Consider the following 20,864-nt stretch of genomic DNA (forward strand, 5'->3'; position numbering starts at 1 on the left):
TTGAGTCATTTTGTTCTTTGGGGGCGGGGGGGAAGGAGAGAAAAAGTTTTTTAAAAACCAACCCACGTTGCAGGTTATGTAAGCATGTTTTTTTTCCTTGCTCGCTATGTGTGTCTGTTTTAATGAATGTCATATGTAAATGCTTAAAAAGAAATGACATTGAACATGGAATTAATTTACCGCAGTGACTTGATGCTCTAAAGGAAAAGGAAAATAATAATTAAAAAAAAATTAAACCATGTAGAATTTACTACTAGCTGGATTTTAACCCTTGGATTTGTGCTTGTGAAACATGAGTGAAGGAGCTGTAAAGTGCTGAGCTGATCATGTGTGTAGACAAAAGAAGTACTGATATTTGACCATTCGATGGTGCAAATAATGGCATAAAACGAGTCTTGTGTTTTTTCTTCCTTACCAACTCTGTGTTATATTACCATGGGAACTCCTAATAAAGACAAAACGTTGTTGTTTCAGTCAGTGTGTCCGTGTGTCTCAGAAACCGGTGTTCCATGTCTGCGTAAGTTAAAGGCAGCGTCCGGACATCATAGGGGTGGTCAAACTGTGGCCCTCCAGATGGTGTTGGACTGAAACTCTCACAATCTCTCTGCATTGGCTATGTGTTGTGACTCTTAAGCTCTTCTGCCAAGATGTGAGACAAATAAAGAGATCTGGTGTGCAAAAGCTTCATTCTGTAAATAGCCATCTCTCACCTGAAGGGAGTGTGAACGCTAGGAGCTATGCTCTAAGCTTAATAAGCCTAACAAAGCAAGGCAGTCGTCGATCAACTAAATGGACACTTTCTTACAGTGCTTGATAAGTGTTTACCAAACCCCTCCTTCAGGCAGGGTCTTCAACTTGTAACCTCTAGCGAGTACCTAACTTAGCAAACCGCCTCCCATCTCCTCTCAATTCCACCTGCTTGACTTTGCAGCAGATGCTGGGATCTGTCAGTTCTTATGCCTCTCTCCCCCCACCCCCATCCTGACAAGAACTCCATTCCAGGGATGGGGGGCGGGGATGATCTCTGAGCTTCAGTCTCCTGTTCAGTAAGCTCTTGGAAGATTTGTCTTCAACTCTTAGGGAGTCTTCGAGAATGTCCTCTCCTGCGTCCTGTCTTAGCTAGTCTACTTCTTTTTCTTCAAGCTCTGAGTCTGATTCAAGATACGTACCAGGGAGACTGAGGCTGATCCTGACACTATGCAGGCTAGGCTTGATGGTAGTTGCAGTTTGTGGTGTCCCTGCCTATTTACCAATGGGAATAGTCTTTCAAAAAGGCCTTTCCCACAGCAGGCAACTGTGCTGCTGTCCCCTCTGGTCCTCTTTCATTCTTCCCTATAAATCAAAGGATCCCAGCAATGGAACAGGCATCAGGGTGCCACTCACTGTCTCTTTGACTCGCCAACCATGTTTGGCCTCACAACAGTCCATCAACCTATACTCGCACCTTCCTTTCCGCTGCCACCATCGAATCCTGTACCCTACCTCAGCTACCTCACAAAACACTCCAGTATGAAACGATATGAATGCTTCCTAACAAGTAAGGTTATGCAGTTAAAGAGTGTAATGGTATCATCAGGTTCAAGCTTATTTGTTTCAGTACAGTTCCATATACAACCCTGCCTACTCTATCCTCTAGACTACATTAACCCCCTTCTTCACTGTTCCCCAAAATAATAAAGCACATTGCTACACTACATCTAGACTCTGACGGACCCCAAACCCTTCTGTCCCTGACTCTTCACACACTTCTCACTAACTGCTTCTCTGTTCGCTCCTCCCTCTCCCTGCTAACTACCAATCCTAACCTTTGAACCACCAGCCAATCAGCATTCACTCTCACATCCTGGTCACTCACTCCTCCTCCCACTAGAATTAACGACTTAACCTTGTTCTAGCAGTACACCCAGCAAATACATCTTTTAACCACAACCATTATTAAAACAGTACAAATACTTACATTACAAAACAGGCATTCAACAGCAAAACATCACAGCAACACCTTTCCCCCCATGCACAGTAACGGTGCACCACAACTTTTCTCTCCGGTTGAACCCTTTAACTTTCTATTATTATTATTATTATTATTATTATTATTATTATTATTATTATTATTATTATTATTATTATTTATATAGCACCATCAATGTACATGGTGCTGTACAGATTACACAGTAAATAGCAAGACCCTGCCGCATAGGCTTACAATCTAATAAAGTTGTAGTAAACAATAAGGAGGGAAAGAGAATGCAAACAGGCACAGGGAAGATCTGAGGACACACCGGCCTTCTTTCTAACCTGCCTTATTCTCATTATTACTTTACCCTTTTGTAGCCGTGAGCAGTAGGTGTAGGAATTTATAAAACAAGTATTTATTAATCACAGCATTATTAATAATATAATAATAAATTTATTTCTTGCCCACCTCTCCGTTTGGATCGAGGCGGGGAACACCAATAAGTATAAATACATAAAATTGATTAAAGACATAGTACATATTATTAAAACATCCTAAAAACATCCTAAAATTCCACTGGGTGGGCCTGCAGGAAGAGATCAGTCTTGATAGCTTTAAGATGTTAGTTTAAGATGTTAAACAGTAAATAACTAACCTTAAAAGCATCTGTCCTCTTACACACAGGACACTTAACTGCCACTCTAGCCCTGTACAATCAAATCCTAGTAGCCCTATTTCTCTTAATCATCTCTTCCCAAGTCCTATCTACATCCATATCTGAACCATGCAAGCACAGTACCCTCTTTACCCTATTTCTTCGATTCTAAGACACACTTTTTTCCCCATATAAACATCTCTAAAAATGGGGTGCGTCTTCGAATCGCGGGTGTGCCTTAGGGGTTTTTGTTTTCTGTTGGTGGTACTGAAATTAGTGTGCATCTTGCAATCGATGGTGTCTTACAATCGAAGAAATACAGTATATAACACACATCTTTTTACACACTCAGCCAATCACTTCACTTACGCAAATACATCACACCCCTTGCCACTCATACCACTCTCACCATTCCCTATTCCCAAGATTTTTATTTTATTTTAAGCAAACACACACACAAGAACCTGAACATCTCTGAACTGGAACAGAACATTTTTTAAATATCCAGGGTTAGTTGTTCGTATATAACGGTCCTTCTAAAAAGCTTACCTTATGACACACACAACCTGTTTTCAGGTGTCCTCCCCTTATGCGCTTAAAATCCCATGAGGAAGAGAGTGAGGCTGTACTCACTGTCCCTATCATTGGTTCCTTGCTGTCCACTGTTCATGAATTGGGGGTTAGTCTCCAATACTGATTTGCAAACTCAACCCGTGTGAGTTGGTTATTTATTTGGAAAGTAACGAATTTGTCCATGTGAACTCATACAAGAATTCTCTTTTAATACGAGCTCATTGCATATCAATGAGTTTTTGTGCATGCACAAAATCAAACTACCTCTTGGGGGCTGTAGTCTGGAATTGTGTAGTGTGGCGTGATGTCATACATCACCATGTTATATCCCGCTTTTTGAGTGGTCGTTTTCATGTGGCCTGCGAGGTTATTATTTATTAAATTTTTATGTAATAAAATATGAAGTCACGGGATGTTTACTCACCGATGAGGGATATGAAGGTAGGCCATCCAGAGTCCTGCTGTCCCTCCGAGGGCCAGAGCTGCTAAAATGGAGGCATTGATGGAAGCAGCCAAAGAGATTGCTTCAAGTAAGTTTGGAGATGAAGCAGTGTCTTAAGTGGTAGGACAACTGATTATTATTTTTTCTGGGGGTGGGGGAAAATCTGTTTTACTTTACTGTGTATGCAATCAATTCCAAATGTAATAGTGAAATTGTAATACATAGATGAAGGCTCACTACCAGTGGATACTGGTGACTCCAGTTCCAGGAGGACTAGGAATCCATTCTGGGTTTCAGTCAAAACCAGCCAGAATGTTAAAGGAGCTATCCAAGGTGCTGAACCTTTCTTGGGGATAGGGTTCAGCATCTTGGAGAGCTGCTTTAGCATTCTGGCTGGTTTTGCCTGAAACCCCAAACGGATTCGCAGCTCCAATAAAATTGGAGCCACAAGCCTCCATCACACACTACAAAGGTGAGGATTACAAATGGACAGGTTTTGACCCAGGAGGTGACTAATTACGAAATCCGGTGGCATCACTAGTATTGAAGTGGGTATGCTATTGTACATGCATATGCTCCCTGTACAATCTAGAACCCTTCATGGTCAGGGTTCTAAAAGCAGGGGCGGGGGGAGAGGACATGCTGCATGCTCAATAGGATACCCATTTCAGATATTTCCCCCCACAACTCCAATACGTGGATGACTGGGAGCGTTGTGAGCATGTGAGAGCAGAACAGTTGAAAACAGCTTCCCTGTTTCCAACCAGAATTAATCATTAGCACTGTCAAACGAACAAACCACGAGCAACAGCACGGCTGATACAAGCCATTTTGTTGCCTGGGGCAAGGGGCATGATGGTTCCCCCTCTTCCACATATAGAATCAACCAAGTCTGGCAACTGATTTTTTGTCTTGAACACAGAAAGGTGGACTCCACCCTTCACCCTCCCTAAGGGAAGCTGGCTTTCTTAGGGGGCACAAGGTAAGCTAGATGGTGCACAGCCCTGTCCTCCAACAGCTTGTCAAAAGAGAAAGGAAACCCCAAATAACGAGTGAGCAAAAAAAGCCAAAGGCAGAGGGTGGAAGCAGGAGTTGTGTATCTGAAAGGCTTTATTATTGCCAATGCCTTTCAGACTAAATCCAGTCCACCAAGGCAATCTAAAGGAAATTTTTAAAAAGATATAGTTTTACAAAAGTAGGGAATTGTACAATATTGTACGAGCATTTATGATTGTACAAGTCCCTACTTTTGTAAAACTATATATTTTTAAAATTTCCTTTAGATTGCCTTGATGAAGGTCTGGATTTAGTCTGAAACGCGTCGGCAATAATAAATCCTTTCAGACACACAACTCTTGGTTCCACCTCCTGCTTTTGCCTTTTTTTGCTCACTCCAACAACTTGCCGCTGCTCCCTTGCCACTGAACGTCTGTTGTCTGAGACAGCTGCCTCCCTCTTGCCTAATGCGAGGGCCGGCCATGAGCATGAGGCAAACCCTGGCTCCATCTACAACACCTTCCGCCTTTTCTTCTGAAAGGAAGAGGCCAGAGGCCGGAATGTATTGCTAACTGCCAAGGGCTAGAAGAGGCTCTTCTCTTGCCCCTACCATCACCACACACACACACACACACACACACACACACACACACACACACACACACACACACGCATGCTCAACAACATCACATCTATTGTATCTTTGTGTGGGTTTGTATTGTAAGCTGCTTTGGGAGTCAAACTTAGAAAGAAATGGGTCATCCAATATGCAAGGGGCATTGAACCTCAGGTCAAACCAATCCAACCTTTCAGAGTTCTCCAGATAAGCCCCACCCCTTTTTCTCAGACTGCTGATTGGTGTTTTCACAGCTTTTTCACAGACCCCACCCCCACCCCCACATGTTAAAAGGCCAAAATGACTCTCTTAAGATTTAGGAGCTGAAATATGCTAGTATTTTTGGCTACTTTGGTCTCTGCTGCTTTTGCCTTTGGCTTTGCCCGCCATTGACATGTGGCCTGCAAGAGCTTCTCCAGAATTGATTTCAGTCTTTGAGCTGAAAGAGGTTCAACATGCCTGTTTTAAAGCCTCCCCCTCCCAAAATTCTTGAACCTGAACCAGCCAGTATTCAAGCAACATTCTAATTTCATTCATTTATTTATCTACTTATTTTTATGGAAGGGTCTCTTCAATTCTCTATTAGATTCTTCATGCATGTACAGGAAGGTCTGTCCATCCTGCTCCCACCTGACATTTCTCCTCCTCCTCTTCTTTGTGTTTTGCATTTGATCACTTTTAACTGAGGATTTTCCTCTCTTCAAAGCAATACTTTGCATCAAGTAAACCAGTGGAGAGAAATAAAACTCCACGTTTGGGAACACTAGGTGGCAGCAAGACCTACAGAATGTAAATACGACGACAAATTCTGATTTGTTGATTTTATTTATACAATCATTTCAACTTAACCTTTTGGTGCTTCAAAGGGCCCCAAAAGTTGCTTACAGCAATAAAAGAACGAAACAAACAAACTTTAAAATACTATGAATGATCAACAATCAAAATAGTGTCATAAAAACATCCCAAAGTAGAGAGTGAGAGAGATGTACTTCTATTTAAAAAATAATAATTCCAAAATCTATATCCTGCCAATAGGCTGGAATTTAATAATAATATGCAGCGGGGGCGGGGGGAATAAGGTCTCCACTGATGGAAATGTTCTATATACTCATCCATACATGTCAGAAATTACTATAGATGTCTGCAAGTGGTCTTTCAAAATTCTCCACCCTATTTGTGGATAGAGACATTTTTTGGGGGGTGGGGGGGATATTTCACCAAATTTCTCCAAGGGGCGGAGAAATTCCCCAACAGTTTCTCATACATAGGCATCACCACTGGTAAGGTTGTAGAACTTTAAAATACTATGAATGATCAACTATCAAAACATCCCAAAGTGAGAAAGAGGTATTTCTATTTTAAAAATAATAATTCCAAAATCTATATCCTGCCAATAATATGCAGGGGGTGGGGGTGGGGATAAGGTCTTTACATCACCACTGGCAAGGTTGTAGAACAGCTTCTTTCTTTTTTCCCCTTAGGGGTTTTTGAGTTGTTGGTATGAGCCTGGCTGGCTGGTTTCCTCTACCACCAGGGGCTAATAAACGAAACCAAGCCCATGAGCGGGATGGTTCTTCCGTCAAAAATGCATTGGATATTGATGAATGCCAGGAACTGAGGTGGAACTCCAGTGAGGGGGAGTCTTGTTTTGGCTGACCACACGCCATTCATCTCTTTGGATTATGAGGCTGCCGGGGGTGATTGATGAGTTGTAGCCCAGTTGAGACAACATGATTGGCAGAAGGTACAAAGCTGGAGTTCTAAGAAGAGTGGCTTCCGATCCCATAATTCACCGGCAGACCGCTTTGGATTGTCAGTGTAAGCACTAAAACACCAACAAGGGGCTAGGCGTTGATCCTACGCAACACATCCTGAGATTGGGAAAGGAAGCTTTGCAGATGGTTGCTTATAGGTGTTATTATTTGAATATTTCCAAGCGACGGTGAATCGGGGTGTGACGACACACATTTGGGGGTTGTATTTGTAGGGGATGAGATCACTTTGACTGTGACATCTTAAGATAAATGGGAGGAGGAATTTGTTTAAAGTATTTTTATCCCACCCTCTCAGCCCAAAATGGCTCTCGAAGCACCTGACCATCAATCAGTAACAAAAGATGCTCTTTGCCTACAAGCTTACAATAGAAGCAGCAGCAGCAACATGGTACACGAGGAAAAGATATGGGGAGGGAAGAGGAAAAGAGAATGGAGTGATAGTTGGGATATGTGTGTGAGGGTTGACAATTGGGAGTGGGAAGTCTGTGGGCAGTTGAGGGGATTACCACAAGCGAAAACACACACTTGTCCTTAACAAAAAAAACCTGAATGACTGCAACAGAGTTACGGAAAACAACATAAATGGCACCAGCAGCTACAACTTGATTACTATGTCGACAAAAATGTGTACAAAAATATTTATTACATTAAATGAATTAAAAACAAATCACAAGGAAGCCAAATGCATCTCGGCAAATTCGTCTTCCACGGTGGCCTACAAAGACACAATGAAAAGACAAAAGAAAAGAGAAATACAAATAGTGACACAATATCTATATCTTGTGGTTATATCACAGCTGTTTTGACCAAATTAAAACTTACCCTTTTCGTTTAAGCCTTGATTAATTTTTTGCTTTATTATTTCTGAAATAATAAATCAGCGGTTTATTATAAAATACATACATTATGGTATTTCTTTGTTGGGATAAATGTGCTTTTTTTTAAAAAAAAAAGTATGTTAAAGTGCCTTATGTGAATTGTTATCCTTCCAAATGGTGTGTGAGGGCCAAAAAAGACATTACAGTAAAGATGTAGTTAGTAGCTGAAGTATTTTTTTCTTTCATTTTTATTCTAGATTTGGATCAGTACATTAGCTGGTGTGTGTGTGGGAATTAGGGGTCTTTAACTCTTTTCTTCCCCTATTATGGGCTTGAGGTCCCCCATACCTGTAATTGCAAAACAGTGATCCATACAGCAAGTGGGTGACTGTTTTTCAATAGAGATTGGATATGGATATAATGGCCCATATTGTGTCCGTGTGGGGATGGGTTAAATCTTCTCTCCCCCGCCCCCCGCCTCAGCTCCCTCACTAGCATCTTGATCTGGATTGCCTCCCAGCACCTACTCCAGCATAAAAATAATGGCGTAGGTGGTTGGGAAAGACTTAGCAATGAACTACTTCTGTAAAGTAATGTGTATTGAACCGGAATTCTTGTTAATTATGGTGTTTCTCATTTTCAATTTGAAGTTCGCCTGATCAGAGAGTTTTAGGCATGGCCTTGTCAAAGGCTTACCAAATTCAAGCATCAAATTCAATTATCAAAAGTCAGTCTGGTTTAATATGTTTTGTTAAGGGCTTTCCATAATAACATGTATGATGGCTTCAGTTGCATAGACTGCAGACATGTCTACACCAACCCTACATCCTGGGATCATCCCTGTGCATCCAAATGCCACACAGGGGATCCCAGGAGCAGGCAGGGATGATCCCTCCTTTTCCTGGGATAACCCTTAGGTTTAGAAAGGGCCCAAATCTTCCAGTGAACATAGTGCTTAAATCATCTGTTAAGGCCACAGCACTTAAGATTTATAATTTTCCAGCATTCTGGAGTTTACATGAACATGGAAAGAGGACATGAGAGCCAGTGTGGTGTGTGGTTAGAGTGTTGGACTGGGACTCAGGAGATCCAAGCCATGGTTTAAGGGGTCTTCTGAACTGGGCTCAGTATGTTAAATGAAAAGGCCATTTGTATATTGAATTCCAAAACCTCTGACTTTAGTGGGGGCTAGTGGCTCTGATTTCAGTAGGGCTGTGAATCCACTCTGGGTTTCAGTCATAAACAGCCAGACTTCTAAAGGAGCTATCCAAGGTTTTGAACCCTCTACACCTGGCACAGAAAACGCCATAACAGGGCTGCCAGGTGAGTTTCGATGGAGCAGGTATTCCACAACTGCAGTGCCAACACTATAAAAAGGCCCTCTTTGTAATAGCCATCTGCCATACATTGTTTGCCAATGGACATGCTCTTTATAGCCCTAATGGCTCACCACATGGAGCAACTGTCCCCAGCAGTTTCTGACCTCCGCCCACTTACTCACCAGTAGCGTTAAGCAGTCACTTTTCTCCTACACCACCCTCAGTTCCCCATTTTTAAACTGGGACAATGAATGATGAACAAGATGAACATTTGTAAAGTATTGAGCACAATAAAAAGTACTACCTAAATGATTTTTTTAAAAAAAGTTACACTCCGGAGTCGCAAGATCAGAAACTTCATATTCTTCAGGAATTGTTGGACAGGTACAAGTCTTGGTTGGATGATGTACTCCGTTCTTTATCAGTTTCCTCTAAAATCTCCCCCAATAGACATTTCAGCTTATCAGATATATCACCATAGAGACGACAGATCCGATGTGGGGCTGTGTCTTCCAACCTCTTAGGTGAAGATGGATGCAAATAACTCAATGAGCGTTGCTCCAAAATCGTTATCTTTCTCAATTGGTCCTATTCCTGTTCTGTGATTTGGACCAGCTCAACAGATTCTCCAGCCAACTTGCTTGCTTCAAGCATATTTATTTCCGTCATTATCGACTTTTCAGCAGTTCTTCCCATGCTCTTCTGTGCTTGCCTTGCTGTCCTTTCGCACGGAACCTGCTAGAATTGCTATTGTAATCCAGCCAGGTGGGGTGTTGTGGTTGGTGTTGTAAATTTCACTTGCATTCTGCAAGAAAAGTTGCACTTTTCTGTTTTTTGTTGGAAGGTGAAGATGGTAGTGAAATTCTCCTGAGCTGGGTTTGGATGTGAAATTTGGGGGACACTTTCCCATAACTGCTGTTGGTTTGGTGGCTCCTTGAGTTTTGCAGTTTTGGGGTCCCATCCTGAAAGCTTGGAATACCTCTCCTAAAGGTTAATTCCTGACAGTTAAGCTAAAATAGGCTGCTTAATTTGCAGGTAGAAATGCTTTTCTTACCTTCTACTCCAGGTATTGAGTGAAGATGTGTGGAATGGAGGGGAGAGGAGCATACATGTGCCTCCTGGCTTAGCTCCTGACCTCCCTGTGTTCAGCCAAAGGTATAAATGGGGTCTACATACATGCGCCTATTGGTGCATAGACATCAGCTGTTCTCCCCTTCAGCCCAAGATCAGGAAGCAGAGCCTGTGGCTGTGATCTCAGCCCCTTTTTATGCATTCACTCAATGCATATAGCCAGAGGGGACCTCAGGGGGATTATTATTATTATTATTATTATTATTATTATTATTATTATTATTATTATTATTTGTATCCTGCCTTCTCCCCAATACTGGGTCTCAGGGAGGTGTTACAAGATTAAAACTTATACAATTAAAACCTATAAATAGAAACATACAAAAGTTAAATATATAATTAAACCCACTGTACGTGAAAAACGTTTAAAATACAAATAACAATTTTTAAAAATCCAGTGCATATTCAGTGGTCCAGACTATTTCTCAAAAGCCTGCCAGAACAGAAAAGTTTTTGCCTGCCTCCGGAACCATAGCAAAGAGGGAGCCAGTCTAGCCTCCCTGGGAAGGCAGTTCCAGAGCCTTGGAGCAGCCACCAAGAAGGCCCTCTCCCACATTCCCACCAGGTATGCCTGTGATGGTGGTGGGTAGGTCACATGGCAACACCATAACAGTTTTGATACACCCCATCAGTAAAGGCACGAAGGGAGGGGAGGGTTCACTCAAAAATCCCTCATGTCTTAAAAGCATGCATGAAAGAGTCATGGGTGAGTACCAACACCTGCCACTCATGCACTGTCCCTCCTACACTGGCTGTGTGTTCAGCAACCATTAGAACAGGCCCTGCACATTTATTGATGTATGCATGTAGAGCTGTTCCATGTGAGGTGGGATCCTGGGCCAGTCAGGAATTCCCTTCTCATGGAGGTTCTCTACACAAGTCCATTGGCATGGTTGCCAATCAGATGACAACTGGTGGTGGAATGCATCAGGGATAGGGATGGCCTATGTGGTCCTGTGGACTCCTGGCATGTTAAAAATGTATCTGTCCCCCCTTGAGGTCCCAAAGTCCTGAAAAGTCCAATAATGTTAATAATTGAGATAAACCACATCTTATTAACCAATTGTGCTGAGGGGGTCCAACATCAGACAGTACTTGATTGTGTTTAGCAATGCTGCAATTCCATTTCTTCAGTGGAGTCTCCTGTGGATAAAATAGGGAGCCAGTGGAGAGCTCTGAATTGTATTCTGCTCCTATGCTAATCCCTTTCTGTCAGATTAAAAAGTGGAACCCACAGCAGGCTAAATAACTCCACACATCTGAACTCCCCCACTCTCTCTCTCTGTGAGTGTGTCTGTGTCGGTGTGTAGCTGGATTCCTGCATTGAACAGGGGGTTGGACTCAATGGCCTTATAGTCCCCTTCCAACTCTACAATTCCATGATTCTAGTCAGTTCTCCCAATCTTTAAAACAAGAGCTGTCTGGGTGAGCCCTTAAAGTGAGACAGGGTGAATGCCTATTGAAAAGGTAAACCAATATTAAAACAAGCACGAGCTATAAAATTCCCTCACAAGAGGGCTCTAGAGGCACATTATTGACAAATGCTTTGTTTGTACTCTATTTGAAGGCTGACGCATGAAAACAGCAAAGCTCTAGTTTAACTTGGCTGAGAATGCCGGGCCAAACAAAATGAGACATGGGATGAATGTACACACACATGTCTGTGTGTAACTGAAATGCTCCTGGTCACTGGTTCTAAATCATGGGAGGTGCCAAGGGCCACGCAGTAGGCACTTTGCTTTAACCTCCTCCCCTGATGTGTGGGACCAGAAAGGATGCAACAGGATGTTTGGTGTCAATCACTCAGTCTGACCCTGCTCTACCTCTCATGAGATTGCTTGAGGGGAGAACCTCTGAAAAGGGGCCCAGTCACTGTAACTCAGGGATGTTGAACCTCTTTCAGCGTAAGGGCTGAAAACAGGTTGGACAAACACCCAGGGGGCCACATTCCAGTGGAGCTTGGGTCCGAAGGCAAAATGGGTGGAGCCAAAAATGCCAGCCTATTTTAGCGTAAAGCTGCTCCTTCTAGTACGTAAACCTCAGGGGAAGCATTTCAACCTTTCGGAATGAGGGACAACTGCACAGAAGCCTAGAAATCGCCCAACAACCAGTGGTCTGGGGAAAGGGAAAGGGTGGGGGGTAGACATCTTGGGAATCCTGGAGAACCAATTGGTATCCCAGGAGGCCATTTTCTGTTCAGGTGCTTCAACACCTCTGTTGTAACTATTTGGACTAAAAGTGTTTTACTTATGTCGTATTTCTTGTCTTGAAGCAATAATCATAACCATAAACATGCTGATAAAAATATTAATAGCCCACAGGGTGAGAGTTAAGCACTGATTTCCCTGCTGCTACTCTGATCAAACCCACTCCCATCTCTGCTGTAGGAATGCTCCTACATTCTCATGGTGAATCACAAAATTATCTTGGTGATCCTTAGAACATGAGAACATGAGAACATAAGAAAAGCTATGCTGGATCAGACCAAGGGTCTATCTAGACCAGGATCCTGTTCACATAGTGGCCAACCAGCTGCTCAAAGGAACCCACAAGTAGGACATGAGTGCCACAGCATCCTTCCACCATGTGGCCCAGCAACTGGTGTACATAGGCACACAGCTGGAGGAAACAGAGGCAACAGGACTAGTAGCCACTGATAGCCCTAAAGTGCTTGGAGTGTCACTCACCCCACATCTACAGCCTAAACCTCATGCCATGGGTAAGGGGAAGGTAAAGGAAGGAAGGTGGGACTCTTAAGGAGGCAAAAGATCCCTAAGGAGTTGTTCAGGGGTCCAAGTCATAGAAGGAGCCCTGGCACCCCCTTTTAAGGCCATCCAAATTGGTGGCCATCCCTACATCTTGTAGCAGCAAATTCCATCGTCTGACTATGCCATATTATTGTATGGACTGGAGGCTTAGACACTTAAGAAAAATAATTTGAACAAAATCAAATCTTTTGAAATGTGGATATACTGACATATGTTGAAGATACCATCGGCTGACCGAATAACAAATGAGGACGTACTACAACATAGGGTGAACAAACCAACTGAATTAATAAATACCATCCAAAGAAGAAAATTGCAATATCTTGGTCTTATTATTTGAGGAGGAAAATACACCATTCTCCAACTTATTACACAGGGGGAAATTGAAGGGAAAAGATCAGTGAGAAGAAGACAAACATCATGGCTAAAGAACATGAGGGAATAATGTAGCTGTACTTCTATACAGTTATTTCGAGCAGTGGCATCAATAACAAAAAATAGCTGTAATGATAGCTAACCTCTGATAAGGAGAAGGTACCCTAAGACGAAAAAGAAGACTATATGCTGTGTGAAGAAGTACTTCCTTTTATCTGTCTGGAATCTCTTAAGCCAGAGCGCTATCCCACAAGCCCCTTCATAACACTGTGCTTTCTCCCTTTTACCACCTCTGTATTACAGAAGGGCAGCTGGAGGATGCATGGCTGAGGTGAAATTGGAACCAGGGCCTTCTGACTCTTGTCTCAGGCCTCCAATAATTATGGCACACCCGTTCTCTGAAGCCTTGAAGCTAATGGTCTTATGTAGAATGCTTAAAAATCTACGAGAATTTCTTCAAAGGTATACAAGTCTAGGATAAGGCTATAACCGAGGTTTGAGATTAGAGGTGCAAGACCTGAGACCCGGTGACCAAATCCAGATGGCCACACCCCTTTTTCCCTGTTGGGTGGTTTTTTGGCTTCTGTGCTCCCCCCCCCCATTTAGGTCTCTCCTGCAGCTTAGTCACTGATAGTAAGAGCTTTAAGCCGAAATACGCTTGCCATTTCCCCACTATTTTTGGCCCCAAGAGCTTTACCTTTGACCACGTCCACCACTGCAATGTGGCCTCCCAAGAGCCCCCCCCCAAGAATTTGTCCCTCCGTCTAAAAGAGGTTCAACACCCCTGTTTTAGATGAATGAGAACATGGCAAAACTCAACACAGCTAACGCAAACTGTTCTTCAAAATGGCTGAGCTTTCAAGAGGAGTGGTCAGGGACAGCATTAACTGGCGCACAGCATTTATGCTTTCAGTGTAGAGGAAACGAGGGGGGTGGCTATCCTCTCGCAGGGTGAGATGAATTTTGTTTGAAAGATGGATTGTTTCATGTCAGAAAGGTTGTCGGTTGGCATTCTGGGTAATTTCCATGACATATATATGGGCATATAATTTATAGAGATCTGTGGGGTTTGTATTGTTCTTTGGTTCCTAATATTATTGGGCAATTGAGCCATCTGAGCAAGAAGGAAACACTTGTGATTGATGATATCGAAAGTTAAAGATGTCAGCAAGTCCTTCAAGAACTGCTCCCTCTGCTCCCGCTTGCTGTAACTTATGTCTTCAACACGCACCACTTTGATTAAAACCTCTCGTCACAGTAAATCAATTGCACCTCAGAGAAAAATGAGAACGCTCCCACCTGCCCTCCAAACTAAAGCGATATGTCAATTATGTTCCTTTCTCCATATTCAAATTCTGTCTCCTGCATATAAATAATAACAATAATAATTGGTTGAGTTAGTTAAAATACCAGGGATAGTGACAGTGAGCTGTGATGTATCTGCAATCAGGTTTTTTTTGTTGGTTTTTTGGTATCTCTTTATCATGAAGCATTAATGAGTAAATGTTGTGACTAACAAAGTAAACCTATATTTCCAAATTATGCATTCCGCTTTTCAGGGAATTAATTTCTGTTATCAGTTCACAATGAGAAAATTGACAAATTATAGTAAGAAAATAATAACAAAAGCAAGATAAAAGCACAAGCAACTAAACCTACATATAAATCAGACAGTATTGGCAAATGATGAAACCGTGCGGTATAGTATTTTATCTATTTGTTTTATAACGTCCCTTTCTGTACAATGTACCATCAAGGCAGCATATTAACAAGATAAAACAATGTATAAAATGGCAGGCACAGAATAAAGCAATTCCACGATTCCTAGGAAGGTTCAAGTGAATCAAAAGGGTCTTCATTTGGTTCATTTGGTTCCTAAAACTTAAAAAGGACCTTTACAGTTATGGAACCAGTCCTGGAGCAATTTCTCTCATTGCCTGAGGCAAGAGAGATCTCTTGCTTTCCCCTTTATTGTCATGACTAGGCCTGTTCCCCTTAGGCTGGGGGAAGGAGTTTCTAGCAAACAATTGGAATCAGGTTCTGAAGCAGAAAAGAAATGTACCAGCCTACATGGGAAGTGGGAGAGGTGATTTTCATGGGCTCTTCACCAGCTGGGGATGAACCTTTGCCAGACCTTATCACTGAAAACGATAGCTTGGACAAAAGGCGAGTAAAGGGAGACAAGACAGAGGTGTACAGAATAACTTATGATATGGCAAAAATGGCGATATACTTTTTTTTCTCCCTCTCTCATAATACTAGAACCCGGGGTCATCCCATGAAGGGGATTGGTGAGAGATTCAGGACAGACAAAAGGAAGTCCTTCTTCACGGAGCGCATAATTCAACTATGGAATTTGCTATCACAAGAAGTAGGGGGGCCCCACAAATTTGGATGGCTTTAAAAGGGTATTAGACAAATTCCTGGAGGAGAAGGCTATCAATGGCTACTAGTCCTGATGGCTTTATGCCACCTCCAGTATCAACTTGGGACCAGGATACCTACCAGACTGCCTTTCCTTATATACACCTAGGTGACATTTACAATCTCCAGAGGAGGCTCTGCTAGGGTGACCATATGAAAAGGAGGACAGGGCTCCTGTATCTTTAACAGTTGTATTGAAAAGGGAATTTCAGCAGGGGTAATTTGTATATATGTGGAATCTGGTGAAATTCCCTCTCCATCACAGCAGTTAAAGCTGCAGGTGCCCTGCCCTCTTTTAAATCTGGTCACTCTGGTATAGCTCCTGCACTTTAACTGTGGTGATGAAGAGAGAATTTCACCAGGTTCTCCATATATACAAATGACATCTGCTGAAATTTCCTTTTCTATGGAACTATTAAAGATACAGGAGCCCTGTCCTCCTTTTCATGTGGTCACCCTAGGCTCTGCTCATCATTCCGACACAAAGAAGGATGTTGTAATGAAGAACCTTGACAGCTGTCCTTCTCTGTGGTGCCACCCACCCTCTGGAAAACCCTCTCTCATGTGGTTTGGGAGGAAGAAAAAGTAATATCTTTTAAACGCCTCCTAAAAACATATCTTTTTAAACAAGCCTTCCCTGGACTGTAAGTTATTCTGGGTTTTTTTTGTGTTTTGGGGGGTGATTTTTAAAGTTTTAATTTGGACTGTTATACTATGGTTTTAGTTGTAAACTGCTCAGAGAGCCTAGGCTGTTGGGCAGTATAAATATGTAATAAAGAAAGAAAGAAGAAGTATGTACACATGGGTGGGAGAACACTGTGGCACTCATGTCTTCCTGTGGGAAGCTGGTTTGTCTCTGTGTGAGCAGAATGCTGGATGGACCCTTGGTCTGATCCAGCAGGGCTCTTCTTGTGTTCTTATGAGGCATGGTCTTCTGGGGAACCCCAGAGGGTGAAATTGGGATCTTGGCCCATGGGCATGTGGGCTTTGAAGAAAGAGAAGAAAGTTGAGCTTCCAGATCCATGAGTCTGGGGGTGAGTTGAGTCCCCAAAGGAGTGGTACATTGACATTTGGATTTCAGTGGTAAAATCCCAGCAAGGAACTGAGCACCTTGACTCTGCACAATGGTGACCATAACCTGCTGTATCTCTCATTAAACCTCTGTTGAGATGAAAAATTGCCCTCTGCCTCATCCCAGCAATGCCTCGGGCCCTTTGATGACAAAGTGTTGCTTTGTCTTCATCCAAGAACTTACGTGCGTTCCCATCGTGTGCACCTCTCATTAGCAGATTGTCTGACTTGCCATGCTGAATGTTAATGACAGCTGTGCCTTGGTAAAGGACCTCTTCATCATGGTATGCTGTCAGTGCTCCGTCGGTAGCTATGGAAATGGCACCTTACGCTCCTCTCTCATTCCTTTTCAGATCTGAGCGCTGGAAATAGAACCATGGGGGTAAACACAGCTGACGAACAGACCAATCGCAGAAGAGGAAGACCATAATTCTTCAGCCACCTACGGGGAGGGGATGTGGCTGCTGTTTGCAGCTGGAAAATTTTGAAGTGATGGGGGGGGGAGGCAGGAATGGGGAAGGAGTGAGCACATGTTTTGCATGTGTATGGGCCTAAGAGTAAACCCCTTGGGGAATTTCCTTGGCGGAGGAAATTCCTCAAGACTCTCTAGGAGTAAGGGAGGCTTCTTCCCATGAACATATTGGATAGGAGGTTCAGGTCCAGAACTGTCTCCCCCACCCCATCCCTGGGAACTTAGTATTTATTGGAAGGAGAGGGAGCACCAGAATTGACAGATCCCAAAGTCCGCCGCAAGACTAAGTGGGCACAGTTGAGAGAAGGTGGGAGGCGGTCCTCCAGACTGGCTACACATCAGAAGTTGGGTCAAGGGGAGCCTCCCTGAAGGAGAAGTCCAATAAAAGCCTGTCAGGCCCAGCAGGAAACCATCCATTTAGTTGAGAGGTAACTGCCTTGCTTTGTATAGCTAATTAGGTAGGGTGACCATATGAAAAGGAGGACAGGGCTCCTGTACCTTTAACAGTTGCATAGAAAAGGGAATTTCAGCAGGGGTCATTTGTATATATGGAGAACCTGGTGAAATTCCCTCTTCATCACAACAGTTAAAGCTTCAGGAGCTATACTAGAGTGACCAGATTTAAAAGAGGACAGGACACCTGCAGCTTTAACTGTTGTGATGAAGAGGAAATTTCACCAGGTTCCCCATATATGAGACCTGCTGAAATTCCCTTTTCAGTACAACTGTTAAAGATACAGGAGCCCTGTCCTCCTTTTCATATGGTCACCCTAAATTAGGCTTAGAGGATAGCTCCTTGTCTTCAGGTGTGAAGACTGAATAAAGACTTTGTGGCTTGCATAGTGACTCTCTGTTGTCTTACATTTCAGTGGAAGGGCTTGGAATTCCGACATTGTGAGTCCTGGCATCACTACTTAGCAAGGCTCACAACTGATACCTGCCCTAGATCTCCTTGTCCTCCATCTTTTTTAATTTCCCACAATCCCCTGGTACTGTGCTATACCAGGAGTGCTCTGGGTTTTATAGCATGTTTAAGCAGCAGCTCCAAGCCATCCTTGCGAGCCATGGCTGCTGCCTTGTGACCACTGTCTCCTCTGGAGCAAGCATGCTTGTTGCTTTTTCCACTTTGACAGCTAATGTCAGGTATAGGCCTTGTACCTAGTGATTAGATTTATTAGGAAATGCTTTGGGAATGTCAGATGTTCCCTGCAAGCTTATTTCTGTAAGCAGTTCCCATGGGAGTAGCTGGTTCACTCCTTTGCTTTGGCCTTGAACTTCAGAGTGTTTTGGAAAAGGTAGGGAACACTCTTCGAAGTGGGTTGTAACATCCTGCCCTCTTGGCACATGGGCATTGTTTACAGGTCAGAGGACCTGTCTGTCAAGTGACCTTGAATAGGCCTTAAAGGCTGATGCAAAGTTGAAAAAGCTTTGCTAGGTTTTTCTCTCAACGCAACACCTGACCTCCCTCCTGCTTCGGATTCCATCTCTGCTTGGGACTTTGAAAGCGCTCTACACCTGGACACTTTGCTATTTGGACTTTGGATATCTAAGAACTGTGTCATGAAAAGTAGTGAGGCTTTCCATAGACTTGGACTTGCATATGCTGTGGATTCTGTGTTCGTGCCCAGACTCAGGTGGCAAGGAGTTCCCAGTCCTTAGCAGAAGGATGGGACTCCCAGGCCTGAGGCTTAACCTTTCCTGAAGTCATGGTAACGGGGTCAGCTCAGTAGTGGTAGGCTGAGACTGACAAGTGCATGACGGATTTCTCTGCCCGGCTCTGGTGGCTCAGAGCAACCTTTCCTAGGACTTCGTTTTAGGAGATTGGCCATGTCCCTTTGAGGTGCCAGCATATGCAGTGTCTGGAGAAGCTCAAAGCTGTTATTGGTGTACCTATTCACACACCCCTCCCGAGTGTTTGCCTTAAGGATTGTTTCAGAAAAAAGAGCCTAAAGCTTCCTAACCATCATTCAGCTTTAAGTGTGTTTTGGAGACTCTGTAACCATTAAGCTTGTCTACCGTGTGTTTTCCTTAAAAAAGAAGTCTCACTGATGGGAGTGTCTCGTGTCAGCTTGCCAGCATGTGTGAATGCCAGAGGGAACAGGCAAGAACATGACAGCTATTGGCCGTAGCTCCTCTTGAACTCAAGGGCAAAAGTAGGCACCTGGAGCGTACTAACGTCTGTGACGAGCTTTCAATGGCTTTAGCAGCACCCATTTCTTTGAGTGATGCATTGCATAAAATTGTACTTGGAACTCATTCACAGTCCCGCCATGTTGCTGCTTTGGACGTTATCTTTTGGAAGCCACGATGGTGCAACACTTCCCTTTAGTGGCTGAATGCTTGTTTAAATATTGAATTATCTCCTCGGCCTCTTACTGCAGTCAATTATCTCCAGTTAAAGAGCTTTTGTCTTCAGCTGTCCTTGAAAGGCTATCCTTTAATTTTTCTTTCTAGCAATTAGACACTCGGTGGGTTTGAGTTGTATGCCTTCTGGGTCTTTGCCAGAGGCCCACAAGTACTTAATTGTGTAAGATGTTCCCTTCCTTCTAGCGTGCACCACTACAACACACCTGCACATTTTCCTTGTGGATATTCATCTACAATTCATTGCTAAGTTCACAGCAAGCCTATCCAATAGTTTGGGTGCGAGACCAGCTTTTGGGGGGGGGGAGGAGCAGGAGTAAGGCACCTCACGTGGTGCCAAGAAGGACCATGTGAGAGAAGGGCGGGGGCTGTGCCTATAAAAGGCAGCCACGCCCGAGGCTTGGCCTCTCTTGATTTCGGCTCCCACGCTCCCACCCCTTTGGAGGGAGGGCTGAGTAGGATTTTTTTCCTATTAAGTTTTTTGCTTACTCCATACTGGAGGTTTTATGTGAGGGGGTGATTAATTAGGGTGACCAACTGTCAGGATTTCCCCAGATTTGTCCTGGTTTTTGTTCTTTTCATGGTGTCAGGGGGGATTTTCTATAATTTTCAATAATGTCCTGGAATGACACACCTTCCCCTTTAAGGCTGCCATTAGCATGGCAGGAGGGAATGACATGCTTTCTTGAGGCACATCATTCCCCCCCCCCCCCCGAGCTCCAATTGAGGTCTTAAAGGGGAAAGTGGGTCATTCGTGGACATTATAGAAAAGGCCCCAATTGGAGTGGATGGTGGTGGTGCAGAATGAAATCCTTTCCCCTCCTCCACTCCAATCGGGTTCTTTAAGGTGGCGGGGGAATAACGTACTTTCTGCAGGACTCAGAAAGCTGCTTCCCCACACACACACTAGGTGTCCTCTTTTTTGGTTTCCCAAATATGGTCACCCTAGATTAATTAGGTTGATTTGTGGCAAGGATGTGCGGGAAATGGCTTTATTAGATAGGGACGGTGAGCACGCTGGCACCTTTATGGTGATTGGCATAGCCGGATGGCCTGCTCCTCGGGGGCTATGCGGCCCCAGTGCCAGGATATGGTATGCCTTTGGAGACCC

This window comes from Elgaria multicarinata, chromosome 12, assembly GCF_023053635.1.
Source record: "Elgaria multicarinata webbii isolate HBS135686 ecotype San Diego chromosome 12, rElgMul1.1.pri, whole genome shotgun sequence".
Classification (NCBI taxonomy): Eukaryota; Metazoa; Chordata; class Lepidosauria; order Squamata; family Anguidae; genus Elgaria; species Elgaria multicarinata.